Source organism: Triturus cristatus, chromosome 3_2 (genome assembly GCF_964204655.1).
Source record: "Triturus cristatus chromosome 3_2, aTriCri1.1, whole genome shotgun sequence".
Lineage (NCBI taxonomy): Eukaryota > Metazoa > Chordata > Amphibia > Caudata > Salamandridae > Triturus > Triturus cristatus.
Genome location: NC_140584.1, coordinates 564,378,937 through 564,406,715, shown reverse-complemented (window position 1 = coordinate 564,406,715; position 27,779 = coordinate 564,378,937). Strand labels below are relative to the sequence as shown.

The 27,779-nt window shown below is 43.1% G+C and overlaps 1 pseudogene; it reads left to right on the top strand.

Moving 5' to 3' along the window:
- LOC146857702 (uncharacterized) lies at window positions 1-27,779 on the top strand (annotated as a pseudogene).

Here is a 27,779-nt window from a genome sequence, read left to right as displayed (position 1 = left end):
ATGAACGTTTTGGTGGGAGTGAACCAAGTGAAAATTGACATTCTGGTGTATGATAAGAATGAAGGGGAACATGAAAGGAAATTGTTCGAGGTTCTAGTCAAGTTGCATGATTTTGTTTTGATGGTGAAGAGAGAGAAGTGTAAGTTTAGAGTTACAACAGTGTCTTACCTAGGAAATACAATTTCCAGAGGTGACATTAGCCCTAAGCCTGAGCTTGCTAAATCAATTGTGGAAGCCCCGGAACCTACCAACAAGGATGAGGCACGCTCATTCCTTGGGTTGGAGGAGTATCATCATAAGCTTATTCAGAATTTTGCATGTGTTTGTAAACCGATAAGATTACTGTTGAAAAAAGGTGAGAGGTTTGTCTGGTCAGAGGAGTGTAAGGCAGCTTTTGATGTGATTAAAAGAAGTATTGGGGTGTTGCCCACGTTGGGACATTTGATGTCAATAAGAAGACGGTGCTGACAACGGATGCAAGTTTAAAGGGCCTAGGAGCAGTATTGTCCCAAGTTGTTGAGGTGGAGGATAAAGTGGTGGAGTTTGCCTCCAGAGCTTTGAAAGGGTTCGAAGGTAATTATTCATTTATAGAGAGGGAGGCTCTTGTGTGCACATGGGGCATTGCACATTTCAAGTTCTGTTTGTGGGTGTCTACCTTTTGTTGTGAGGTCTGACCATAAACTCTTAGTGATGTTGTTCACTTGTAAAGATAGTGAAAGATCCACGCCTCACATTCATAGGTGGATTGAAGGACCGAGAGACTTAATTTTTACGGACGCAGTATTTGAGTGGGTCAATCAACAAGACTGCAGATTCTTTATCCAGGTTTCCTGTGAAGGAGGATGGTGGAAAGGAACAGGATGTCAGGATGTGGTGGGTGCAAGAAGAGGCTATAATGAAGGCAGAGTGGGATGAAGAAGTGGATGAGGATAGCACCATGGTATTAGTTAAAGAATATGTAGTGAAGGGGTGGCCTGAGAAGAAGAGTCTTGTGGCGTAGATTGAGGACTTTTGGATGGTCCGTGAGGAGTAGACAATTGAGTCATCTTTGTAGGGGTGAAAGATTGGTGTCACCTGAGGGTTTGCGGGATGAAATTGTGAATTTGGCACATGAGGGTCATCTGGGGAGGAATAGGACAAAGGCCTGTGTGAGGGAATGTTACTGGTGGCTGCACTTGGACCACATGGTGGAGAGTGTGGTCAAGGAGTGTGTGCAATGTATGTGCTGTGACAAAAGTAAGGTGACCAGAACTGCTTCTTTGTCTCCTGTAGTAGTTCAGGACAGACCTTAGAGCAAGGTAGCTGTGAACATTGTGGGGCCTTTCAACACATTGGCTCATATGGAGAAGTTTATCATATTGTTGGTGGATTACACGTTTAAGTGGATTTCGGCTGATTGTGTGAGGGAGGTCAATACCCAGACTCTTATTGAATTTTTGATAAATGAGTTTATAAAGGAGGGAGTGCCTAAATGTATTTTCTCCGACAATGGTGTACAGTTTGTGCCGTCTCAGATGGGAGAGCTTTTGAAGGACATGAGTGTCAAACAGTTCAGAATTGCGCTGTACTCACCTCAAGCCAATGGACTGGTAGAGAGTATGAACCACCTGGATAAAGCATGCAGTCAACAGGTTGCGATTGAGGGTGTCCCCCTAGGAGTGCGCTGCGAGAGAAATTGTGGACACATAGGACCACGCCAAATGCCATCACCGGTTTTACTCCTTTCAGTGTATGGAGGGGTAGAAGAGCTGTTACCAAGATGAATTCCAAGTGGTTGAGAGGTGGAGTGGTGGAAAGTAGTGCATGGGATGACAAGGTGAAGGGGAAGGCTGTAGAGTATCAGAAGAAATATAAAGCAAGTTTTGATCGTAAGCATGGGGTCGTGAGGAGAGCATGGGCTGTGGGTGATGAAGTGTGGATTAAAAAACTACGGTTTCATGCCAAGAGTGGTAGTGGTTTTCTTGGACCTTTCCGTATTGTCAAAGTGAAATCCAATGTGGTATGAGTAATTACTGGGGAACGGTGGAGTATGTCCAGAATGGTTGAAGTAAGTGGAAGATATGTGGAGAAGGATGGCGAGAAATGTGGAAATCAGGGGAGACTGGTAAAATCCAGGGAACAAAGGGTGGACAGAAGCTCACAGGTTGGGTTACTGTCCATCTACAGAGGATGCTGAAAGCTGCTCTTTGGTGGTTAAATGATTAATTTAGATAATTCGTTTATATTATTGTCTAATTCATTTGGGTTTTGCAATTAATTTTCTTATTATAAAGAGTAGTCAATTTTAATTTCCTTATTATTCATATTATATATTACTCATAATATATTACTAATATTATACAATGTCATCACCTTAATTTTTTAAGATTTTTGTGTCAGAATTAACATGTCCGTTTATATTTTGCAATAGTATTTTCCCATATATTTGTATGCTGTTGCAGTATGTTGTTTTAGTGCCGCATTGTGGTGTTTACATTCTTGCGGTTGTTTGTTGGGGGGTAACCTTATACTTCCTGGGCCTTATTTATGAGGCCTTGCGACAGTTTTGCGCTTCCGTTGCGTCACTTTTTGTGACGCATCGGCAGCGTAAAACATGCCTCCTGTTGCACCCTATTTACAAAATGTCGCATCTAAGCAGATGTGCCATTTTGTAAACCCCTGCGTTACATTATACCTGCGTCAGGTATAATGTATGCAGGGAAGGCGTTCCCGCGTAAGTAACTCTCGTAGAAGTGACGCAGTGAAATCTACGAAATTTCACTGCACCACTTCTACGGTGCAAACGCGTCAAAATGTTACGCCTGCCTCATAGCAGGCGTAAGACTGACGCAGGCCCTTTCACATGGGGCTTGCCCCTTGTGAAAGGACACATTGCTGGAGTTGCGTCACTTTTGTGACACACTCCAGCAATGCGTCACTTTTGCGCCTACAGATACCTCAGAAATAGTGACGTATCTGTAACTCCTTGCGACATGATGCGTCACACAGTAAATATGACGCATCCATCATGTCGCAAGGAGGGCGCATTGAGAAGTGATACATCGCTGCTTTCACGCAGCGATGCGTCACTTCTCATAAATGAGGCCCCCTCTGTTTATGGAAGGGGAATGTGCTGTGCTTTCTACTATGCACCAAGGCAGTGAGGTCATGGAAGGCCTGGTGTCATCGGATTCTTTGTAGAATGCAGGCCTTGAGGAGGCAGTTGGAGATGGCTGAGGAAGATGCCTGACCTGTTTCAATGCTGTTCTATTCATCTAATGAACCTTCTACGTTTACTGTCCTGCCTGAAGTGTATTGTCTAAGGCAGGACGCAACACATTTCTTCAAATTTAGGCTGTGAGAGATGTGACTTAGCTTGAGGCATAATGTTTCTTTACTTCTCAATCCTCTTACTTGTTCTCGTCATTACTTTATGAGACATGGGTGCCTCCTAATGGATAGGAATTACAAGCGGAAGACCTCGGCATAATAACAAACATCACAGCCCCCCTTAGCATGGTTATAATTGGCACGATTACCCCCAGAACATCCTGTTTTGGTTTGTTTCTGACAGGTATGGCAATCTCAAACGAGTGTGAAGCACCGTCTGCATCTGTTTTCACTTTAGTCTGCAGCTTCTGCTGCTATTGAGCGGCTGGCATTTTCATTTTCTCCCGAGTCTCTGCTTCAATTGCACCACGTTTGTGGGACTAGCACTCTCGTTTTCTGCATGAAAATCATTTAGGAGTCGTCAGGATTTGTAGCTGTGGTACAGGGGGTCCCAAACTTTCAGGGTGCTCATTTAGTACAAGGTCAAAGCATATCTTTGAGAGATGGGAAACTCCGGGATCTCTAATCATATTTTGCAGGGGGTCCATGATTTAACGTTATGCCACTGCCTGTCCTGTGCCAGTGGCCCCTGACACTGCCTTTGTGACCCCTTGCCCTAAAGATGGCAAAATCATTGATAAGAACACAGGGAGGCTCTGCATTCCTTATTTTCTGCCCGTTTTAATTATACTAACAGTGAATTGTATTATATTATTCACTATTAGTGTAATAAAAAATGGAGCACACTTAGGTGCCGATTCCGATCCTGTAAAACCCGGGTACAAATGGTCGTATGGAGCGTTTTCTCCGTACGACTCGTACCCGGGAAATCCACCGTAGAAACCAGCAAGTACGATTCGTACAGAAATACCATTTCCGTTCGAATCGTAAAAAACACCGTGCGGCTAAAAAATACATACAATTCCGATCCTGGACAGCGCGTACGCGACGTCCGCACAGAGTCAGGCAGCGTTTTACGGACCAGCAAGTACGATTCGTACCCACAGCACTCCGCATGGCTATATTTTTACGGGAGCCAAAAAGTGCCGGAAAAGCTAAGTACGCCGTGATGCACGAGGAAAAGGGGGCCCGGTACGTGCCGTACCCCCAGCCCCCAGTAGGTATGTGCCGTACCCCCACCCCCGTATGTATGTGCCGTACCCCCCACCCCCGTAGGTATGCGCCGTACCCCCAGCACCCCGTAGGTACGCGCCGTACCCCCAGCGCTATGTACCTACGGGGGGCTGGGGGTACGGTGCGTACATACGGGGGTGGGGGTACGGCGCGTACCTACGGGGGTGGGGGTACGGCGCATACATACAGGGCTGGGGGTACGGCGCATACCTACGGGGGTGGGGATACGGTGCGTACCTACAGGGGGGCTGGGGGTACGGCGCGTACCTACGAGGGGCTGGGGGTACGGCGCGTACATACGGGGGTGGGGGTACGGCGCGTACATACGGGGGGCTGGGAGACAGGCCTAGGGTGCGGCGCGTACAGGTGCGGGGATGTGCTAGGGTGTTGGGGTGTGGCGTATACAGGTGCGGGGATGTGCTAGGGTGTTGGGGTACGGTGCGTACAGGTGCGGGGATGTGCTAGGGTGTTGGGGTACGGTGCGTACAGGTGCAGGGATGTGCTAGGGTGTTGGGGTGCGGCACGTACAGGTGCGGGGATGTGCTAGAGTGTTGGGGTGCGGCGCGTACAGGTGCGAGGATGTGCTAGGGTGTTGGGGTACGGTGCGTACAGGTGCGGGGCTGTGCTATGGTGTTGGGGTACGGTGCGGAGGGGGGGTACTGTGCTGACATACGGGGGTACGGTGCTGACATGTGTGGGGGGCTGTACGACTCATATCCGGGCACAAGTTTACCCGTGTACATGTAGGCTACAGCTTTCGCTCCGTAAGGGGCATTTAAATGCGGTTGTGTATTCGGACGGGCGGTCGGATCGTACTTGCGCGCTCGGACTTCTGTTTTACGATTTGCACGTAAAAATGTCCGGCTCCCTGTCGGACACTTTTCCCGACGCTATTCGGAAGTAAAAATTTACGGCTCCCTCTCGGACCATTTTCCCGACGCAATTCGTATGTATTTTTCACGTACGAATCGTACTTGGCCGTTTGTACGGTACTTGTACGATTCGTACGTAAAAAAATATGGATACGAGTCGTACGCAAAATATTTTTAACGGATCGGAATCGACACCCTAATTGGAACTGGGTCTTATGCTGGTAGATGTGGAAAGTAAAATAATTTTAAATGTTAGTTGTGTGTGTGCTTGTGAGTGAGAGTGTGTTTATGTGAGAGAGAGCATGTATATGTGTGATCATGTGTGGCTGTATGTGCATGCATATGTGTGTGAGTGAGAGTCAGTGACAGATTGTGTGAGCTTTGGGACAATATTTATTTTTTTGATGAAAGGCAAAGCTGCACCAAAGTTGCTGCTCTGCCTTCCTACTAAGATAGGGTGCATTATTTTCTCTCCCCTTGTGATGGCACACTATTGGCATCCTTGTGCCTTGCACCTTAGTGCACGGATGTGTACATTCTCTGAAGCATAGGTTTTTCACTGAAAGGAGTCCCTTCCAATACAAAACAATGGGGCATATCTACAATGACGGCGATAAATAAACGCAAAGCGCTCAGCGCTTTGTTATTTCTTGCCGTCTATCTCTGGAATTTCTCACCTTGGTAACGCGTTATTAACAACACGTTACTCCAGGGCGATAAAAATTCCAGAGATAGCGGGGAAATTGCAGTTTTGTAAGGAACATCGCTACCACTGGGTCGTATCAGCATAATCCACCCCAATGTTAGGGATAGGTAAGTCTGCTTTTTAGCAGACGTTAGTTTTTGGAGAAAACAGCGGTTTTCTCCAAAAACTAACGTGTGCTGAAATGCTGGGGCAGCCTTGTAAATATTGCGATGTGAACATTAGCGATATTTACAAGGTTGTCCTGCCCTGTGACGCCCACTTTGCATCTCATTAGAGATGCAAAGGGAGGCGTTGGGTAAAAGGGTGCTCACATGCGCTAATGCATGTTAGCACCCTCTTGTTTTTTATCTTGGGTTTTATCTCCGCTTTTTTGGCTTTAAAAGCCAGAGAAGCGGAGATAAAGCCCTTGTAAATATGTCCCAACATGCTTTAAGGATTTCCCACTTTGTGTGGGGGCTGTGCAATGCAGCACACATGCAAAGTTAGAAAAAAGAAACAAATGAAAACCTCTATCCTCGAGTCGATACACATGCCTCAAGGAGGAGTAAGAGTTTGGCACAAATTCCTGTCTATTAATGTTTGTGTATAGGGATTTGCAACAAAACCCATAAATAGTTGGATGGGATTCCCCATGCACCACCCATGGGTTGCCCCCTGAACACAAAGTAATACAAGGAAGAACATAGCACAACTTTGGGTTGTAATGTTATGTTGATTTGTAGAGTGCGCTATTCATTCGTGAGGGTATCCAGGCGCTCGAGCAGGAGTAAGGCGAGACATCTGCACATGGTCATTTGAATGCCTAATCTTTAGTTTCTTGCAGAACTCAAGTATTGAGGAGGAGGCTCTGATGTGCTGCAAGAGTTTGTTCCAAGTTTTAGGTGAAATGTAGGAGAACTTGGGCTTCTGCAGATGCATATGAGTGTGTGCAAGTGAGTGAGGCTGAGTGTAGCTGTCTAGTTGGCTTGTGGAAGAGTATTCAGCTATTCTGATATGCTGGTCTGGTGTTGAGTGAAGCTTAAGTGAGGCTTCCAATGTGTGCGTGAAGAGTTTGAACTGGCTGCATTTGTGAATGGAGAGCCAGTGGAGGTGAGATGTGGGTGTGGAGTGAGAGGCTGAGGATGAGTCTTGTGGCAGCCTTCTGGATGGTATGGAGTGTCTGTGTGAGATTTGGCATACTATCGATTGAAAATCTTAAATTGCGTTGGTTAGTAAATCCCACCCTAACACTTTGCACCGAGTTTGCATCACAGAAGTGGTGCAAACCTGGCGCATGGCATTATTAAACCTGGGCCTGAATGTCAGTAAGTATGAGTGAGTTAGAGAGAGTGAGATTAGGTGTGAATGATTGCGAGTGAGTGAGAATGAATCAGAATGAGTGTAAGGGGGTGTAAGAGTGTGATTGAGAAAAAATGAGAGAGAGAGTGTGGGTATGAGTTAATGTGAGTGTGAGTGAGAATGTGATGTGATGATTGCTAGTTTGTTGCCGGCCCTTCCATACTGAAGGTAGTTATTACTTTATAGAGATATTCAGGTCCAAATATTGTCACTGGCATTCTTGCAACAATTGTTTTGCATGACAGAGACTTGTGACAAATTAGTGGCAATGGCACACTGTGTGCATAATATTGGTACTGTCATATTGGATGTAATTCATGACATATAGGAGATCTGTGGAAAATACTGGCATACTTGAGGAAATTATTGGCATGTGGACACCAGTGGAAGAATGCTAGTTCTAGGACAATGGAGGTAACTCTTGGCATGAAGGTGGACAACCTGGAGGATGTCAGCAATGACAAAATGCTGGCCATGACATACTGAGGTAAGGTTTAACATAAGGGTCACCTATGAAAAATGGATAGCATAAATTGCAAAATTCTGGCCGTCACATTTTATATGTCATTATTTGAATAAGGGGTCCCTGATGGAATATGGGTCACCTATGATAAAATGCCCTCCTCTTGCACATAGAAGTGATTTTTTGGGGGCACCCATAATACATATTGAAAAAATATGGGGTCAACTCCTGGGAAATGTCACGTTTCATTAGCTTGACCCATCATCAAATGATTTCAATATTTAATGAGTGCCCTTTCAGTGCCTATGACATCCTAGCAAATTTATGTGAAAACCGTGCTTTTCGATGCACTATTTCACCCCATTCTTTTTCAATTTCTGTTGGGATAAAACCCACTAGAAGAAGTCTGGCTTACTCGCTTTACTCATTCACTACAATTCAGGGCTAATATGCCCTAGAACTTTCAACGATCAAATCAGCACATAATATAGGTGGTATCTAAAATAAAATTTTTCCGTGTTATGCTGTTATACTAGTCATGAATCATTCAGGGGGCATATCTACAATGACGGCGATAAATAAACGCAAAGCGCGCTTATCGCTTTGTTATTTATCGCCATCTATCTCTGAAATTATCTCTGAAACGGCGATAACCTTGCTGATACGACCCACAGGGTCGTATCAGCATAATTCACCCCAATGTTAGGGATAGGTAAGTCTGCTTTTTAGAGAAAACAGCGGTTTTCTCCAAAAACTAATGTGTGCTAAAATGCTGGGGCAGCCTTGTAAATATCGCGATGTGAACATCAGCGATATTTACAAGGTTGTCCTGCCCAGTGATGCCCACTTTGTATCTCATTAGAGATGCAAAGGGAAGCGTTGGGTAAAAGGGTGCTAACATGCGCTAATGCATGTTAGCACCCTCTTGTTAATAGGGCGATAGTTTTATCTCCAATTTTTTGGCTTTAAAAGCCAAAGAAGCGGAGATGAAGCCCTTGTAAATATGCCCCTCAGTTGTTATAGAAACGTAAGTGATCAAATGTTGTATTCTTAGGGTCAGGTGACATGTCTACCTTGAAAAAATCATAGTCATGTGTCATATGATGTCTCTTCCCCTGATGTCATTAAGTTCAAACGGTATTTGAAGTCACTTCTGCTATCTCTTGCATTTTTAGTGAATCAGCGCCATCTGCTTTCTCTTGCACACTCTGCTGTGCTTGGGCCATGGGGCATAAATATTTACTTTCACCTTCTTGCATGGTGTCTGTCCATCGGTGAGGGATTCACAAAGGCGTCAAACGCAGGCCTTGTTTTATCAGAGGGAGGAATCTTGTCTCTGTATATTGGGGCATGTCCTGAAGGCAGCACCCATGAGAGGTATGTTATCGGCTTTATAGAAGGAAGATTCCTGCAGGCTACAGGTTGGGGAGCATTGTGGAAGAGAGGGAACATCCCAAACAATGTATTTAACATCCTGTACGAATTCAGAAGGAATAGCCTAGACGAATAGTGTGCTGCAGATAAGTCATTCATTACATTGCCCTTTTAAAAGATTGATTTAAGTTCTGATTTGTGTAAAAAAGAAAAGGACACTTGATCTCATCGTTCTGTGTTACTGGATTAAAATAATATGGAGAGAAGAGCTATCTTTGGATTGGTCATTGGTAAGTTGGTTATTTATTGGGGAATGGTAAGCCTGACAGCTCTTTTTTAGGTCCTGTCATTAGGCACTATCCATGTTTTAAAGGCCTTGGAGGGTAAAAGAGCATTCAAGAAAAGATATATTTTCCCTGCTCTCTCTTAAGATAAGGAGTTGGAGGGAGTCAGGAGCGGTCTGTCCGGACACTTTTTTTCATTCCTGACATTTATGCCTTTGTAGTAAATTTACACTCAAAGGTCCCGATTCACAAAGGTAAAGTTAGACGTTCGGTCTAAAGTTAGACCAAACGTCTAAGTTTACGACTTTGGGAAATCACAAAGGGCATTTACTAGTGCTATCTTTATATCAGCACTCGGGCGGTGATCTGGCCCGAGCTTGCGCTGTGTTACATCACATTTCAACTTGGAAGATGCTCCATGGGTGAACCATGGGCGTTCCCATCCATCCACCCATGGATTTTGGTGCAATCTCAGATTTACAAAGACTTCCCAAGTGAGGCGTAATGAGTAGAAATATCTTTATTTCGCCTCCTTATTTCACCTTTCCACGTGTTGCATTCTGCAGCACACATAGAAAGATGAAATGCCTCTAAGGATGGTTTTTGTGCAGGAAGGTGTCCCTTCTTGCACGAAAAAAAATCCTGCAAGTAACGCAGGCATCCTTGCATTTTGGTGCAAAGGTGTCTGTGTTGGAACTAAGCAGCACACAGTGTAAATATGGAGTATTTCTGCTTTCAACCTTTCACGCAATTAAGTGCAGCAACTTTGCTTGCTGCCCTCCGAGATATACAACAGATACAGGAATAGTGTGCCTTCAGGAACACTGCTTTCATAAAATTATAGTCACTTGAATGCTGTCATAAATCAGAAAACCCCAAAAGCAAGGTCATGACATGGCTCCAAACCTCTCCATAGTACCGTGGGCCAGATTTTATCTAGGAAGTTAAATTAATATTCTTTTTTGACACTGGAATAGCAGGATTACAACGGCAAAAAAAGGATGGATCCATGCATCATGGTGGAGCAACTCTGGTGGTTGTATCCTTAGTGGGGCATTCCTCTGCCCGTTTTGGTGTTATTAAGTGGGACAACAGACACAACAGTATAGGATGGGGTACTTGACAGAAGAAACTGCTTTACAGGCAAAGCGGTATGTTCAAGAGAAGAATCATTCCTTCCACTGAAGGGAGCTGGGAGCAGTTCCCTGGGCACTCATGAGTTTGCTCATTTTCTAAAAAGAGAAAGCAGCCCCATTGACCACAGACAATATGACAGCCAAGTCATATAAAGAACACAAAGCATGATTGGATATCACCTTTTGCAACCTCCATTCATGGTGTCGGTAATAGGGTTTCAGATCATCATCTCAGCAAGAAGTTTCCCTCCTCTTAGAAGCATCAGTTCGATCTCTGCCTTAAAGCAATATATCTGAAATGGTGGATGCGAGAAATAGATTTACTTGATACACCGAAGGAAGCTCCTCTTCCAAACATCTACTCAACAATAAGGGAGTAGAAGAGTTTGGAGCTAGATGCTCTTTCTTGTCCTTGTCCTCAAGGGACTCTTAATACATTCTCCCCATTCCTGCTGTTTTTAAATATTCAATCCAGAATAAGAGGAGAGAAAGCTACAGTCATTCGGATTGCTTCTTCTAGGGCCCTTTCCCCTTGGCTTCCTCTGGTGACTGTTATAATGAATCTTTAAAATGAAGGCCTACTCAAGTCAATGGAAGCACCAGCAGGAAGATGTGTTCAGTGTCACATGTTAAAAGAGAAATACAGGCCTAAGCTTTCTTCTGTAGCAGAATGGAAAAAGAGCGCAGATGGGGTCAGGACCCTGGGGGGAGGACAGTAGATAAGAGCTTCAGTAGAATAGAGACATATAATTAGGGATAGTAGAAGATGAAGGTCACAAGCCTGCGCAGCTGATGATAACATGTGAACCTGAGATACATTTTTGTAGCCACGTGATTCGCTGTTTTTGCTGAAACAGGTAACTTGTGATAACAATGTTGTGCTTTGCGGATGTTTATTGATTATGTAAATGTATTACGTATTCATGATTATAAGACTATAAAAGAAGCTGTCCATCGCATTGTAAGTTGAAGCTCAGATTCCAGTTTTTTAGAGCCGAGTGACTTTTTACTTGCTTTTCATTATATTAAAGTCTATACTATTTTGCCAGCATGTAGTGTCAGCAGCACTTGGTGAGCCTGCCAGCAGTTCATCCCAACTTTTCCATATTGTTCCAGAGGCAGCCACTGCCTGCTGTTGATTGAATAGAAAAACTGCACAATATATTGAACAGGTAAGCAGACACCAATGCTACCAGGTTAGCATCAAAGGAGGGAGGAGAGATCGAAATTTGAACCTTATGTTTTTTTAATTGCATGATTCTTTTGCAAAGATAGTATAGAAATGCATGCATGGGGTAGTGTCTTTTGTTTCTTTTGTTAGTATGAAATGACATGTTTTGAGAAAGGAAATGTGGTAACACATCAGAAGACTAGCTAGTGTGGACTTTTATTAGAGCATTACCCAGGAGAAAAGCTCCCAGAAGAGACACTCCTTTTAGAGTTGATCTGACAGGTCTTGGTGTAGACATTTCCTTCAGGGAATAATTTAGCAGGTTATTAGTGCATTACCCAGAAGAAAACTTCTGGAAGGGTCATTTCCTTTGGGTTGTGTTTATAGGCAGGTATCCCGGTTACACCTAGAGAGCAAGTGTAGGAATAGAGATGAGACTGGGTAACAAGTGTGCAAAGTCCGACGTGGTAAAGGGATGGTCATTTTTGATCGCCGCAGCAAGCCTTACTCTTAATAAGTAAGAAGCCCTGCTCCCAGAATCCCAGATTTTTAGAATTCTGGAAGGCATCTTTACAGGGGAACGGCCAAGGCTGAGGCATCAGTTGGTGAGCCCGACACTTAGGCAAAGGACAGCAAATAACTGGTGTCAATTGACTTTGTCCTGAGCATGGCCAGAACCTTGGTTGTGAAAATGAAAAATGTGTAAGTAGATATCCCCCACGAATAAGGAAGACAATATAAAGAGTACAGTATTGCATATTTATAAAGGGCAGATCATAGAGAAGTGGCAGGGTTCCCTGTAGGTTGCTGTACAGTCTGGTATAAGTGAGAGAGAAAGGCAGCAAGATCTGTCTGATATTTTTGGTATTTCAGTACAAACTCCTAAGGTGTCCTGAAAGTGGGGAAACATTGTTTCAAATAAAAATGAAAGGAGGCAGAATAAAATGTGCCAAGACAAGTAAAAAGATTAAAAATAGTTTCCCATGAGTGACTCTGATAAGTTGCTATGGCAGGAAACAGAGGAGGTTGAATTTGAATTTACGTTTGTGTGGGACCATGGAGAACCCTGTGCCTGTGTACTACCCCTCGAATTCATATAATCACAGAGTAGCCCATTATATTAGAAACCCCTCTTGGTACAGTCTTCAAAGATACTTATGATTCAGGGGTTTTAAATATGAATGGTAACCCACATCATTGTGCACCACAGATAGTTTTGTGTATTCATGATAATGTCAAAACATGTTTTGCATCAGGCACATATCCTGTTAGACCTCTCATAAATGCACATGTCCCAGATATAACTATAGATGACATGCTACACAGACTAGTGATAAGTGTGCTTAATGTTCATCACTTTTGTCTCACAGTAGTATATGTGATGTCAGGTACCACTGCATAAGATTATTATGTGTTTCCCACTACTATAGGTTAGCACCATTCATAGAACACAAATGTATTAGTAAAGGAGACAGGTTCAAAAGTACACTCAACAGTCGGCTAACGAACAAAGGATTAAAAAATGACACTTTTATTACACATAGGAAATATGCACACATCCATAGGGGACCATGGAGAACCCTCTGGAACATATGACAAAGGCTTTCCATTCAGACAAGAAGATACAAAAGTAATGTAAACAATGGCACAAAGACACTAAGGGCCACACCCAGCCTTGGCCAAAGGACAGGGCATTTGACAAAGACATAATTGATCACACATTGATTGACATTTGCTTTAAGTATGACAAAAGTAAAAGTCAGAAAAGGGAAACCATCTTGTCATTATGGTGGGTATTCCGCGATACGAATGCAAACGTGAAACCAGCAGCACCTGAAGAGGAAGTAACAGAATTTTCAGAAAAGCCCCCGCCTTATGGTCTATACCCTATTCTGTAAGAGGTAGGGCTTCAAGATCCAGTTAGATTTCCACCTAAAGAGGAGAGATGACAATAACGGGGAAACGAGACACCTCCGGACCTCAACCCTATAATTACTCAGGCTGGTCCAGAACCGGGCCAAAGAGATAAGCTTATAACTGAATTGCAGCACATCGTTTGACAGGCAGAACACTCTAGAAGCCCTGCTCCCCTTTAAGGACAATTTACTATGTGACTTGTCTTTCTTAGGCTGGGAGATACTTCAGCAGAGGCTTTGAGAGAGGTGACTGAAGATAGGATAAGAGAGGAGGAAGTGAGAGAAAGGGGCATAGAGATGCCAGAATATCACAAACTTTCAGTTGAGTTACATGATGAAGGAGGGCCACAAGAAGATAAGGAATAGGAAGACAGGCCTGACAGAGGTGTCAGTGAACAAACCTGAGACGATGTAATTTTTGCGTATGCTCTGTGCGGATGGTCATGTATGGCAGTAAGAGACACTCTACAAATGTATACGACAGGGGTGGGGCAACCCGGAGCGGAACTATCCCTATATGTAAGAGTGCCTCACGGTTTGGGATGAGTATGTTAGAGACAAACCAACTGAAGTAATCTAAAGTAATAGACCAGATACGAGGTTAGGCACAAGACCAGTAAATCCTCGACCGATAACTTAGTTACCCCTCATATTCAAGGGTTGACCACTGCCCACGTATATATCATGACCACAAATGGATAAGGAGAATTTAAATAGAGCACTACCCTTGCTGTCAGACGGAGCATGAAAATGTATGGGATCCTTTGAGAAACAAACAGCTGGAGTGAACCTCGCCTTGAGCGATGTTAGAAGCTTCTCTAGTGTTAAAAGTTCTCTAGTGGGAAACTAAGTGAATACCATTTTTGTCGGGACAGGGTTTCCTTAAAATAACATTGATAAATGCTCAATTTGAATGGTCTTCATTTAATAATATTTGTCAATACGTCTGGGAAAACGCTTCAGCAAACATACCCAGACAGACCAGACATTGGAGCCCTTATGGCAGAGAGCATAAAACCGACTGAAAACATTGCAGAAATCATTTCCAGAATGAAAGAACGATGGGTACAGGAAGTAGGATGTAAGTGGGAAAATACTAGAAGAAATATAATGCTATTTTATAATGTATTGAAATGAGGTCTGCCCACAGACATACAAGCAAGTGTAGATGGAGTCGATGGATTAGAGGCTAAATTGTGGCACAAATACAAGCCCATATAATACATTACTTCAAACGAAAGTAAGAAAAGGACAAGGAAAGAACAGAACAGGCAGAAAGTGGCACAGCTAAGTTGGTGCAACAGAAACTTAAAAAGTCAAGTACAAAAGGGCCACTTGTAGCAGCACCACAAATGGCTGTATCAATGCCAGTGCAGGTACCAGGAGGGCAGCAAGTACGTAACATTAAATAGGGACAAAGAAGGTTTTCAAAAGGCCAAGGGCCAGTGCAGGGAAGAAGAGACAAAGAACGATGGGCAAGCACAGGGATGGTTCATTCAGAGGCAGATGGGGCCACAACAGATACAATGGGGTCCCTAACACTGCCCACAGGATCCTCAGCCTCGGTGGGGCACACAACAAGGAAAAATGTCACAGAATATACCCTCACACTGTCCAAAACACAACATGACCCACACCGTGCCAGATGGGAGGAGTAATGGTACAAGGTAGTAATTGTAGTGTTTTTAGCATGTCAAATGCTGGTGTGTGGTTGGTGCTAAGAATGGTGGAGATGTGAGCATTCTGTGATGGAAAGTTGGGCATATGGTCATGGAGCCAGCTGGTGGATGTAAAGATGTCTTCCTTGTCTGGACAATAAAATACATGACTTACCCTGTATTTCTCTACACAAACAGCGACGAATTGGAAGAAGGAAGGCAGCGCTCACTTGAGTGCAGCGTGGTTCTGGCTGAGCTTGGCAAGTATGGCGTGGATTGTGGAGTGTCAGCTCTTTTACTGCGGCGAGTTATGGTTTCAGTGAAGTTCTTGTGTCATGGCAGATTGTGAGTATCCCTGTCCAGGGATTTTGATTCTGGTGTGATGCTTGTTCGGAGGAGGCTGTGACAGTGCACCGTCAACTTGGAAGCTCATGAGAGCCGGATGCCGGCTGTAGTGTCATCACGCACCATCACGTTTCTTGGCAACCATCTTGGTTTAGGCTAGATTTCAGTCCTAGATTCAGGGCATTGGTGTCCTGCCTGCATCTACGATGACAGGCACACCCTATTTACAGGTTCTAAAGAGCCTACGGGGCCGATTCACAGAACTAACTTAAGACAAAATCCTAAACTTACTACTTTTGGTATTCACAGAAGTTAGGATTTTGTCTTAAGTTTGTCTTAAGACAAACTTAAGGCAGACTTAAGACAGACTTAAGACAAACTTAAGACAAAATCCTAACTTAAGTCTGTCTTAAGTCTGTTTTAAGTCTGTCTTAAGTCAGTCTTAAGTCTGTCCAAACTTAAGACAAAATCCTAACTTCTGTGAATACCAAAAGTAGTAAGTTTAGGATTTTGTCTTAAGTTAGTTCTGTGAATCGGGCCCGGAGTGTCTGCACCCAGGCACACCTGTTGTTGCACAGCTACTATTTTGATTAGCATATTTTCACACCTGCATTTACGGTGACAGACACACCTGACTTTGGGGGCAGCTAATAGTATTTGGTCATTAGTTCTATTGCGACAGGCACACCTGTTTGGTCTGCCACAGTTACTGCTAGTGCTACATTTTCAGTGACAGGCACACCTGTAGTATTGTGGTTTTCTCCTTTAATTTTTTTTAAAATTAATTTTAATATGGCCAATATCGCAGTTCCAACACATTTTTTGCATGTTGCTTGGGAACCATAAATGGAATGGGGAGTATTGTATCCCATGTTTTTAGCTTATGTGGAGGTTTTGGAGGATGAAGATTGTTCAGCAAAGAGGAAACTATCTTTTATAAACCATAACCAGGCCATTGAAAAAATGAGCATATGGTTTGAAAGGAAAATCAATACAGCAAAGGAGAGGTTCAAGTTTTATTCATGAGCATAAAATGAGGATTATGTATCTGTTTTACGGATGATGGCAGGATCTTGTGCTTTTGAAACAATAACTTATGAACAGGTGCTGAGGAACTAAATAATGATGAAGACGAAAAGTAAAAACATTTAGGAAAGACTATCGCTTGGTACAGAATCATCTTTAAGTGCAGTTAATAATATCGCAAAGGGCATTGAACAGTCCGAGAAGTTTGTAAAGGAGATCAGAGTCCAGATAGTCAAAATCCAAGATATTATTGCTGAGGTTTCCATAGAGAAAAGTCAGTTGGTTCCCAAGAAAGTTCTGATGACTCAAGTTAAGAAAGATGCTGAATCTAAACATTTTGATTCTAAAAATGTTGGGGAAAAAAGTGGTATCAGTTGTTACAGTTGTACAAGTTTGTACTATGTGAGGAACTTTAAGGAATGTCCTGCATGGGATAAAGTGTGTGTCAAATGCAAAAAAGTGGACCCTTTGGTAAGGTGTGCAGATCTTTTCAAAGAGTCACATCCATTACTTACAATGAAGAGGTTTCAGCTGCAGCTGATTTCAATTCAATTTTATTTGCTGGTAACACTAAGTGCAAGGGTTTCCTTAGATGCACGGTAACAATTGATGGGAATTCAATAGTGATAATGGTTGACTCGTGGGCTTGGTTCAGTATTATTGGCAAAACCGTGATCAATGACACTGTCATAAGCCACCTACCTGGAACCCAGGTAATTCCAATGGAATGGTGGTGCGAGTTTCCGAAACCTCCTGAGACCTGCCCGAGGTTTACGGGAGGAGACCCTGCTCTGGTGCCAGATCCCAGGAGGAAGGAGGTTGGGATGGAGAGAGCGTGTAGAGTCAAAGATACTGTGGCACGTCTACTCAATAGCAACACTGCAGCAGGTATTCACACAGGTCTGATGAATGGTACCGGCAGATATGGTACCTATAAACAAACAAATACTAAGGCTTTTGTCTAATATTAACTCTATATCAAGGGAGCTGGCAAGACAGAGTCCTGGAAGCTGGTAAACAGGTAAGTGGCAGGTGAGGAGGCTAAGTGAAGAGGAGGTGTGAGGAGAGTCTTTAAATAAGACTGATTTAGAACATTCATAAAGGACACATTCTAATTGTTTGTAAAAAGGAACAGGTGCAGATAATTAACTAGATGAGGCTGCCTTCTACAAAGTGTTTTACACTGTTCACAAAGGTCACATTCTAATTGCTTATAGCAAGGAATAGGTGCAGATGATTAATTTGATGAGGCTGTCTTCCAGAAGGTGTTTTAGAATGTTCACAAAGGTCACATTCTAATTTCTTATAGCAAGGAACAGGTACAGGGGATTAGTTTGATGAGGGCTGTCTTCTGGAAGGTTCACGTTGAGGTCATTTATGCCTGTTGCTTGATACTTTCTGGTGGATTTTCTGGATGTTTCTGTGGCGCCTAAAACTTGACCTTGCATATGCATGGTAAAACATTTATAAAACTACTAAGCCTTTTCAAACAAACCGGGGAATATGGACAAAAGTCGGGGTACAAGACGTTTGTTCATTGATAAGTGTTGGGAGGAATATTATGAGTCATGACGGTATATTGTGGTAGTCAAGAGAGTTAAGCTGTGGCAGGAATCCTGGCAAACACATGGAGGTATAAGGAAATGTTTACTCCTTACATCCATCCAGGGGGTAACTCAGTTCACAAAAATGATATGCAAGGATATTTTTTAGGCAGATCAGCAATTTGAGGGGAGAAGAATAAGGGGTAAAGTGTATGAGGCAATTAAGGTGAGGCTATACTTGGATGGTTCCATCAACAAGAGATGGGTATAACATAGATCCCAATGCATGTCCCCCAGTGTATGTAATCACAGCTGATACAAGATGAATATTTCACTGGAATAAGGACATCAGTTCAAAGTGTTTTTAAAGGAAGTTTGAGAAAATATGCTGATTTCACACATAAGATCATACTTACAGAGAAGGCAATGCTTGTGAGCCACAAGGTTAGGAATGTGACATTGGCTACAGAGAAAAACTTAAGGTGATGTTGAGCGATTTGGTTGAAAAGAAAATCTTCGAACCCATAGAGTCTTCTCCTTGGGTTTCTCCTATTGTGTCATTTCTAAAAGGGTCCGGAGAGCTCCATTTGTGCGTAGATTTATGCCATTTAAACAAGTAAATTTGGGTTGACAAATACCCCCTTCCAAACATACATGAACTAATATCTACATTGGCGGGTGCCTCTGTTTTTCCACTGTAGATTTAGCAGCATCTACCACCAAGTGGTATTACATGAATTTGGTAATTAGAGGTGACAAAATTATTCCAACACAGAAATTAAGAGAATCCATTTTCCATTTGGCTCATGGGGGTCATATGGGGATGTCTACCACAAAGAGGAGAATATGTGAATTCTACTGATGGCCTGGTGTATATGGCATGATTGATAATTGGGTGTGGGAGTGCAATCCTTGTGCGAAGAGTGACAAGTCAGCTAAACCATTAGCTGTTGATGTTTGGGGCCTTTTGGGATGTTACCTGGTAAGGACGTGTATGCCATTGTGGCAGTGTAACATTTCACCAAATGGTCAGAGTTTAAAGTGGTAGAAAAGGTTACTCCCACACAGGTCATTGAATTTTTGGATAGTATTTTATGTCATGAAGGGATACTTTAGGAACTTATACCTGACAATGGCCCACAATTTGTGAGCAGGGAAATGGACAGTTCTTTTAAGGAGGTGTGGTGTTCTACACAAAAAAACTATCTAATTATCAATGCCAGTCCAATGGCCAAGTTGAGCGCTTTAACAGAGTAGTTAAAGAGTTGATACAGTGGGTCATAAAGAGTGGTTTACCATGGAGAAATGCTTTAAGAGCTACCTCATTAACATCCAGAACGTCACCTAATTCAATTACATGATTGTCCCAGTTTGAGGTGTTACCAGGTAAGAAGCCAGGGTCTAAATTGATGGTGTGGTGGTTGAAAGTAGGAAATGCTTATGATGCAGAGATGCATTTTGCTAGAGTCTTGGAGCACATGGAGAGTTATCGAAGGAAAATGAGGGGAAGTGGTTCCAGCTGTGGGGTCTAGGTTGAAATTTGATAATATTGTACGGGTGTAAAAGGGTGTTGTGTTCAATAGGAGGCTGACAAAACGGTTGAATCCAGTGAAGGTGGTCAAACTTTTCAGTAAGGAAGTGAGAGTTGAGGGGGCAAAATATGGAATTTCAGACGAATTTCAGGGTGTAAAGGTGTATCGGCTAAAGAAGGTGGTTTGACAGGTGTAGTGGACGGTGGGTCAGATGTTAGTGTGTATGATGATTTGAATGATTTGAATGATGACAGGGTAATACTAGTGAGGGAATATAGGTTGGGTGGGTCTGGTGATGCAGGTGAGGGAGTTGCGGGCCCAAGTGGAATGAGTGACCATTTAGGGGTACCAAGTGATGGTGAACTTGAACACGAAGAGGATGGAACTTCTAGCACACATGGTATGACTCCTAGTAAATGGTGTGACTAATGATGGGAACTGTTTGGATGATTGGCTATTAGGGAAGGACGAAATGTGGAGATCCGGAGAAGTACACTTGCAAAGAATATTCCCTTCAAATTGAAAGATTTTGCCCGGTATTAATGTGTCCATGCAACATATATGTATCTTTTGTTTTCTTTCTATGTTCTTGTATTTGTAAATAGTTTTGAATTAGGATTTTATTAGGATTATTGCTTTTTCATTTTAAAGGGGCATGTATGCAGTGTTCTTAGCATGTAGAATGCTGGTGGGTGGCTGGTGCTAGGAATGGGGGGGACATGAGCATTCTGTGGAGGATGGTTGGGCGTGTGACAGACAGACAGACAGACAAAACCACTTTATTCGATTAATTAAAATCATAAAAGTACAATGCATAAAAACACACATAGAAAAAAGTTGGGTGTGTGGTCATGGAGCCATCTGGTAAATGTTAAAACTGTCTTCCTTGTACAGACAAAAACGACTTGACCTACCCTGTGTTGTGAGAGACTGTATTTCTATATAGTAATCCCTTTAATGTATGACCTCAAATGTCTGGGGGGACGCCACTCAACAACTATACACAGATATAGAGGCCACAGACAACATTATTTCTCCAATACAATTGGTAATCCACAGATCAGATGAGAAACCCATTGTGACGGTAGCCATAGAAGGTCACCCTTATAGTTTTTAATCAACACTGGGGCTTCCAAATCTTTTATTAAGAAAGGAACACTACCACTTTCTCACAAGTCAATGGACACACAAGGGTTTTCTGGGGCTGTTAGGAGTGTTCCTTTTACTGAATCCGTGAGTATGATAATAGGAGACATGCAAATTGAAGGGCTATTGTTATATTCTCCAGAGGCACATGTCAATCTTATCGGAAACCGGATGAGCAAGTTGAATATGACAATCTCTTTTTTGGAAGATGGGTTGGAGGTACGTTACACACCTGGTATCAGCCAAAGGTAGGTTGTTAGCCCTTTTAAGAAATTAGGACTTGGGACAGTATGTTAGCGCAATTTGTGTAGCTACAGAGGCCTTTTTGCAAGTATATATGTTTTGATAGCGCATACACCAGTGTTATTGGGGAAGACAGTGCAGATACCAAAAGAACTATTGTTTAGACCAGAGAGACCTTTGGATCCAATAGAAGAACCTTACATGAAGTTTGAGATAATTGTCCTAAGAAATAAAGCCCTGTTATGCATTATTGATAGCATTTGACAGGAGACAAGAAACATGGGCATCAGTGGTATTTATGGACCCGGGGTCAAATTGAGAGACATATCGGATGAAGGAATGTTTGACGATAGCCCATCAATTAAAACAGTGAAACTTCAAATGGATATTCCTATTAGAGTGCAGTTGCAATATAGGACAGTGCTAAAACATGCACAAGACAGTACAATGGAGAAAAGGATTTGGCAAGCGTACCAGAGAGTCTACAGACCACATGCTGAGCATGTGAAAATCACAATGTAACCCAGAGTGATACTGCCCAATGTACAGCAGTATCCCTTATCCAAAGAAGTGGAAGAAGGCATCTTTCCCACAATATAGGTGTTACTTGAGCAAGGAGTAATATATGAGAGAACATCACCCTATAATATGCCAATTTACCCTATAAAAAAAGCTAAGGGAGGAACTTGGAGGATGATTCAAGATTTTTGTCCCCTAAATGATATAGTAATCCCAGAACTTCCTATGGTACCAGATCCATCAGTCATACTGACAAACATTCATAAGGATGCCACCTACTTTTCAGTGATTGATTTGAAAAATGCATTTTTTATTATTCCACTGCACCTACACAGTGAATATCGAACAGGGTTCACAAACTCAGTATTGCTATAGAAGGCTCCCACAGGGCTATTGTGAGTCTCTGAGTATCTTTAACGGTGCAGTGAAAAAGAGTTAACAAACATAAAATGCAAAAGCACCAGTATGCGGATAACATTTTGATGTGTAGCCCCACTGAAAATATATGCAGGTAGGATACCATTGGACACCTTTGCATACTTGCAGAAAAAGTGGACAAAGACAAATTACAATATGTGCAGACAGAAGTTCACTATTTGGGATAGATAATCTCCAAAGATGGGAGGCAGGTGACACCTGACAGAGCAGAGAGCATAAAAAGCATGTTCAAACCCACCATCTCAAAGTAGTTGCAGCAGTTCCTAGACAGTGTATATTTGATTATGCCACCCTGAATGCACCATTTATGACCTCTCAAAAAGAGTTCCATGCCAATGGAAACAAAATAAACTGGACTGATGAAAGAAGGACAGCATTTCAGGGGCTAAAATATGCAACTACAAATCCTCCAGTGTTAGGTACACCTGACTAAAACAAACCATCCTACCGCTTCTGTCATTGCCATGGAATGGCAATGACGGCTGTACTGAATCAAAAAATATCCATGGGACACAAACTAATTGCCTACTCAAGTGGGTTGTTAGATTTCATCAGGAAAGGTCACTACCTACGTGGGCAATTACTGGCTACAGCATCATTTGCAGTTCAGAAAAGCACTACAAGAGTCATGGGATCATCTTTAACATTGTATGCAGAGCATGAAGTATTTGCTATTTTACAATGAAGTGAGAGTACCTTGAGAAGGAATCTGGGTATGAAGTAATTCTTTCAGTAGCATCTTTATGCTGTCACACAGTTAACCCAGCAACATTCTTTGCGCAGTCAGTTACAGACAATGAACAGGTACATGACTGTGCTAATTCATAACTGCACACCAGAAGAAGCAAGTAAAATAGGAGAAGACCCCATCCCAGGGGACATGTTACTCTTTGTTGATGGTTCCTCTTTCATAGATCAGGAAATGGGGGGTAAGACATTCAGGAGCAGCAGTTGTAAGAGCTGAACAGTAAGGATCATCTGATACATTACAAATTGTTAGCCAGAAGCCACTGCCTTCTCATGTTTCAGCACAGGTGGCTCAATTAGTGGGCATCATTGAAGTATTGCATTGAGCTGAGGGATTAGAGGTCCCCATTTATTCAGATTCAGCCTATGTCACCACCATTGTACATTCAAGCATTCACAGATGGGAAAGTAAGGGATTTCTTAAATCTGATGGGTCCCCAGTGATTTATTGGCACAATTATTAAAAGCTTTAACACTTCCATCGAAATAATCAGTGAACAAATGTGCAGCTCACACCAATCAGCAAGATCTTATCTCTAGAGGCAATGCTTTGGCATTTGGGCAGCAAAAGAAACAGCTAAAGCATCTCCAAATTACAACCAATGCAATTAACAAACATTATATATGATGAAAAGTAGGCAACAGGATGATACAGAATTGACACCCACATATACAGAGACAGAACAGTTACATTTACGTGAGTTAAAAGAACAAGCACTGCCACACGAAAGAGAGCTGTGGGAACAGCAAAGTTACATTCAGTCACCAACAGATTTTATTTACAGGCAAGAAAGTACAGGGAAACCAGTGATGCCACAAGTACTTTTGTACAAGGCTCTAGTGCAGCTAAAACTTCCAGCACACGCATCAAAAAAGTACCTTCTTGCTACATTACAGGCATATTGGTTTATTCCACACCTATCTGTAATGATTACTATGTACATTGCAGAATGTACAATAAGTCAACAGTATAGCCCTAAGCCAACTCTAAAAGTGATTACCTCAACAATACCATGACCAACAGGTCAATTTAAAAATCTACACTTAGATTTTGTCCACATGATAGAAAGATGTAACAATTACAGATACCTTATAGTAATTGTCTGTTCATTCTCACGATGGATTGAGGCAGAACCTTGAGTACATAATTATGCTAAAGCAGCAGCCAACTTTTGGATAAAAGAAGTGATGCCAAGATGGAGCATGACGGAAGCGATCCCCTCAGATAATGGGCCTTAGGAATAAAACACAAATGGCATCTGCTTATCACCCTCAAAGTAATGTAATAGAGGAGCGCTTGAAGGGCCTCCTCAAGAATAAATTAAGCAAACTATGTGCCACATTGCAACAGAAATGCCTGTACTGCCTAAGATTAGCCTTGTATGCGCTCAGAAATTAGCCAGGTAGTGATCACCATTTAACGCCACATCAAATTGTGCCCGCCCCTTTAACAATAGCAAGGCAAAAAACGGATGCCCATAAGACAGATGAGGTGAAATTAGTTGTTAATTGATCAAGTTAATGAAGTCTGTCATGTTATTCTCTAAACAGGTATTGTGAAAGGAGAAGACCGCCTCAGCCCAGCAGATCAGTCAGATGCCTGTTGGCCAGAAGATGCACCTGCAGGACTTTGTCCGCAGATTAAAGAATCCTCGCTACGACGGTCCCTTCTCTGCGACAATGAACACCTCTACTGCTGTAAAAGTGGACGTTGTAAATGGTGGATTCATCAGAGCCATGTACGACTGGATCCCGCCTTGCCCCAACACTTCCACAGAGACAGAAAGAAAACAAGAAGGGGAAAACAAGACAAAAGAATAACAACATCTCCCTTCAAAGAGCTAGTGGAGTATTTTGTAGACTCTACTAGCGGACAGTTATGTATTGCTGTTTTTCTTCTTGTGCCTATTTATGCTGGCAGCTACATTAAAGTAGTATTTTACTTCATATATGCAATTATGCAATAGTATTAAGCACTTGCAGAGAGCAGTAATTGAGCAAGAAAATGTATCCCATAGTTTTCATGCCAGCCTATTATATAATATGTTGTATTGACACATGTCAGAGATAGGTATGCAGACTGCTAATACTTCATGTTTTGTGTGTTCTTTGATTTCACACACCACCGATTCAGATAGGCTACACTCAATTAAGGAGGTACCATCAAATAGTCCTATGTGCCTGTTACACTTTTTAGGTCTTGCCTGAGCCAGCGCATGCGCTGTTCTGGCGAGACTTTTCGTGGGTGGGCTTTCAAAAGTCCTACCACAGCTTTTGTGGTGGGATAGAGCGTGCAGTTACACGCACAATGATGAGCAGAGGCGCCATCTGGCTTTCCTCTCTCGTCATGGTGCGCGCACATTGCTTGTGATCACTTTCACTTTTGCCATTGCACGCCTGCTTTCACTTTTGCCGTCTCACACGCTCGCACCACTCGCGTGCTTTTTTTAATTTTCTGCTCACGTCACAAATGCTTACTAATTCACTCCAATGCATGCACTTATGCCCTCCAGTGCCTGCCATCATGCACTCCAGTGCCTGCGCTCATTCCCTCCAGGGCCTGCGCCTGCTGTCAGCTGCTGGGCAGCCATCCCTCCTGTCCGTAGTGTTAATATTTACGTAGTGTGCACTCCGAGGGCTGCAAGGCTTCCATTTATGGAGACGTTGTATGTGAAGTGAAGGAACAAAAGGCTCTCAAAACAAAAATGCTCGCAAGCCAAGTTTATATTGCCAAATATCTACATACGTGACCTCGTGGCTCTGCCCCCCATACCCTTCCATTACCTATTAGCGCCTCTCCCAGAAGTCCCATCCCACATCACAGTCACCAGACGGCTGCAGTTTCACAGCCCTGGCAGGAGGGGGCAGCACCTCATCTCTTGCTCTGCTGAGCAATTCTGCTCCAGTGTCAGAGCTCTTCTTTATAACCTTGCATGTGAACAAGACCCTGCACCCCATGTCGGCTTCCTCCCACCTCTCCCCACCCCATGTGAACCCAAGACTCCACCATGCACCCCATGTCGGCTTCCTCCCACCTCTCCCCACCCCATGTGAAAACAAGACTCCACTCTGCACCCCATGTCGGCTTCCTTCCACCTATCCCCACCCCATGGGAACACAAGACTCCACCCTGCACCCCATGTCAGCTTCCTCCCACCTCTCCCCACCCCATGGGAACACAAGACTCCACCCTGCACCCCATGTCGGCTTCCTCCCACCCCATGTGAACACAAGACCAGGGCATTGGCATAGCCAATAGGCCTCGCCTTTGGGACCTTATAACTGTTTAGCCATGCAACAGTTAATGTTGTTGCACCGAGGATATTGTGCTGCATAACTAAATACTTATAAGGTCCCAAAAGTGAGACCTATCGGCTATGCCAGTGCTTGTTCATGTGTTGGATACGAACACAGATGCAACCATTTCAACACAATATTAGGAAGAGTCAGCAGATGTAATGAATGTTTTAACCGATCGTCAATAATTAGTAGTGAAGTTAGATGCAATGGCCAAGACAGGGATTAGGAGGTACAAGGGTGAAACCTGGAGAGCTACGATATTGGGCTGTGATTTGTAGGGGTTTCCCGGCCTTCACTTTTCTGCCAGAATTACTCTGCAGTACCTAGGCCTCACAATTGTCAGGAAAGGCCATATCTTTGAGTAAATGGTTTAGTACACGTTAATGATCATTGGCATCATGGCTCTATATTTGTGTGTAGGACCCTCTCTTTATGGACAGGGAATCAGACAGACAATAGTAAACAACAGAACTGTCAGGTAGTGTGGGATAAGTATATATCTAGTTTAACTTAGGTAGAAACACCTACAGCTATTCAAACAGGTAGAAAACCCATTCTTTTCTCTTTGTGTTTCAAGGGTAATGGAACCATCCCGGTGGGGAAAAACATCAACTGCAACATCACAAAGTTTAATGCCGACATGCAATGGGGCACCTCCAGTCTAATGGATTATTATAGGAGTTGTGGTGAATGGCTTTTAAACATGACTTATGACTCCCTTCAGGTTGGCAAGGCATCTCCTCTTTAGTGACTGTGCACACTCCCTCCTTGGTGATTCCGGGAATTGATATTTACAAACTAAATGATCATCCTATAAGCCATCCAATGACTTTGTTACACCATCATCGAAGGAAGAGAACTGCACAGTATTACGATACTACAGAATGGGAAGATGTCCAACAGGGGCAGAGGCTGTTTAAAAACACCCAGATCTTTTTGGGCACGATCCTTCTGTTCGTTCAATCAAAAGCAATCCCACGTTGATTGCAGATCACACTGTGGGAAATGTTGAAAGCTATAAATGACACTGAGGATGGCTTCAATGCCAGCAAAGAAGAGCTGTGAGCGATGAGAATAATGCTTTTGCAGCACAGATATGTGTTAGACTTGATGACTGCGATTGAAGGAGGAGTATGTGCCAAGATTCACACGGCCTGTTGTACTTACATCTCAGCCAATGATGCTAATAAAGGAACATTGACAGAGGCCATACAAACGTTGCACACCTTACAGAAGAAGATGGTGGATGAGGGGGGTGCCCGCAGCAAGTGGCTCGTGGGGTGGACCGCTTGGGTACCATTCTGGGTGTCGGGACTATTTAAGGCCTTGTTGCCTGTATTTGTGATATTGTTGCTGATATTCTGTCTCATCCAGAGAGTAATAGGATGTTGTGAAAGGGTTAGTCAGAAACTTGTGGGAATGTTCACCACTAGGTTGGTTAATAAAATGCAGGACGTTAAGGAGAATTTGCATGAAGAACTGACACTAACCAATAGGGAAGGTGAAGAAGTAGTTGAAATATCAACTAAAACAGGGAATGTTATAATGAATGTTGAAAATGAAGGCCTGCTCATCTAA